This window comes from Psammomys obesus, unplaced genomic scaffold (assembly GCF_907164565.1).
Source record: "Psammomys obesus unplaced genomic scaffold, mPsaObe1.curated_primary_1811, whole genome shotgun sequence".
Lineage (NCBI taxonomy): Eukaryota > Metazoa > Chordata > Mammalia > Rodentia > Muridae > Psammomys > Psammomys obesus.
The window spans coordinates 2,202,722-2,205,311 of record NW_026596039.1 but is presented as its reverse complement, the minus strand read 5'-3'; positions in this window follow the sequence as shown (position 1 = coordinate 2,205,311).

Below are 2,590 nucleotides of genomic sequence, written 5' to 3'. Positions count from 1 at the left end.
TTTGCAGGCAAACAGTGGGAACTAGAAAAGATCATCTTGAGTGAAGTAACCCAGAAGCAGAGAGACGCACATGATATATACTCACTCATAAGTGGATATTAGCCACATGATATAGGATAAACATACTAAAATCTATACTCCTAAAGAAACTAACAAGAAGGGAAGATGCTCAATCCTTATTCAGAAAGACAAATGCAATAAACATCAGAAGCAGAAGAAAACAGGGAACAGGACAGGAGCCTACCACAGATTGCCTCTGAAAGACTCTACTGATCAAAGTATTGAAGCAGAGGCTGAGACTCATAGCCAAACTTTGGGCAGAGTGCAGGGAATCCTATGAAAGAAGGGGGAGATAGAAAGACCTTGAGGAGACAGGTGTGTGAAAAGGAGATCACCTGAGCCAAAAAAAAAAAAAAAAAAAAAAAAAAGAGCCCTGGGGGCCTTAAGGAGAATGATATCCCAACTGAGGATAATACATGAGGAGGACCTAAAACCCCAGCTCAGATGTAGCCCATAGACTCAGTCTCCAAGTGTGGCCCCTAGTAGAGGAACAGGTCTCTGGCATGAACTCAGTGGCAGGCTCTCTGATCACCTCCCCCTGGGGGGAGCAGCCTTGCCAGTCCACAGGGGAAGACAATGCAACCATTCCTGATGAAACCTGATAGGCTAGGGTCAAACAGAATGGGAGGAGGACCTTCCCTATCAGTGGACTAGGGGAGGGACATAGGGAGAGAAGAGGGAGGAAGGGTGGGATTGGGAAGAGACAAGGGAGGGGGCCACAGCCGGGATACAAATTGAATAAATTGTAATAAATCTTTAATGCAATCAAATCACTATTATTGATACAATAAGATAAACTCAAAGTGCTGAGACTGAAAAATAAGGTTTGGAAATTTAGTTTCAAAAAAATTAAATTTTTTTAAAGAGAAATATTTAGCTCTTTAAGTTAAACAAACAAACAAACAAACAAACAAACAACTCAACTCTTGTTAGATTTAACTGGGAAATAAACACCTACAAGACAAAGTTGGTCAGAACTGGAAATTCTTCTCTAATGTTTAATTTTCATAGTTCTCAGAGGTGCCAGTAAGCTGCTGGGGAAGAAAAGTCGTCAGCAGTCTTACCCAGCACTGGACCCTGCACGCTACAATCCTGATCTTCGAGGCAGGACGTACCCACTTATGCAGTAGTGGCATGACTGTTTGGGAATAACCAACAGCTTTCCTGTTTGATTTGTAGTTTGCTTCCAAAAAGGAAATTCATCCAGGGTTTAGTAAACTTGGCCAAATGCCTATATAGGTCAGGAGCTCACAGGTCCCAAGCAGGGAAACCACCACTGTTGTTTGACTACATGGGCATGTTGTCAAACTGCCTTCTAAATATGTATGCTCATAGTAGTTGCTGGCATACTTTCAAAAACTTTTATTTGCAGTTTTTATATCTCTTTCTCCCCACTCCACCCCAATCCCTTCCAACACCCCAACACCAGGGAGGAAGAGAAAAGGGTTCGTGTGAGAGGGGGCACAGCTCTCTTAGCTGCTTCCTCCTGGTTAGGGTCATTGGGCTCCTTGGAGCCAGTCCAATCCTCTTTTCAGGAGATCTCCAACTTCTTGTCTCACTGCATCAACAGCAACCAGGTGCTGCAGTGGGGAAGCAGCAGCCTTGCCCTTTCTTGGAGCTCCCCAACACTTTCTGGACCCTGGCATTCATTCTCTCTCCAGAGTCCTCAGATTTAAACTATCTGCATCTGGTAAGGAGCTCTTCTCAGAGCCCTCATGAGGCAAATAGCCTGCTGCTGTGGACCATCTGAATCAGTCCCACATCCCACACCTTGGATTAAAACAAAAACATGTTTATATCCACAACAACCAGTGGGTTAGTATTGCTCTCAATCTTCGTAAGAGAAACTTGTTTTTCAGTGGGCAGTCATGAACATAGAGACTCAAAACAGGCTAAAGTGTTGAGAATAAGATTGTTGAGAGTTCCTCATTAAATGGGAAATCTATTGCCCCCCACTAAGGCTTAGGAAACAGGATGGAAAAGTGTGCAGAAAAAATGTAAGATCCAAACGTTGGGAAAGAGTGTTACGAAATGCTATCTTCTGGATATATAACATGGCCATTAAACTCAGCAACTCAGAGCAGCTGTGGCCCAAGACTAAGCCAGACGACATTCCAACATAGATGGGGAATGACTCATGAGATCTTGCCCCTAGCTCAAGAACAGTTTATGGCTGTTGGAGGTGGGGAATTAAGTTTTCTTTAGTTGGGTAGCCACTGGTAAGCTGCCTGCACTCCTGTAAAGAACTCCATACCCAGACAAGCAACCTAATTAAGCCCAGTGGGTCAAAAAGGGCACATGAAAGTACAACAGGGACTTGGGAAGTAGAAGGTTACCAGAGAAACTGGGTGAGAGTTGAATATGATCAAAATGCTTTATGCACATATTTAAAATTAACAGGAAAAATATTTTAAAGAAGATACCCCATTCAGGAAAATAATTCTTCTTCTTCTTTTTCTTCTTCTTCTTCTTCTTCTTCTTCTTCTTCTTCTTCTTCTTCTTCTTCTTCTTCTTCTTCTTCTTCTTCTTC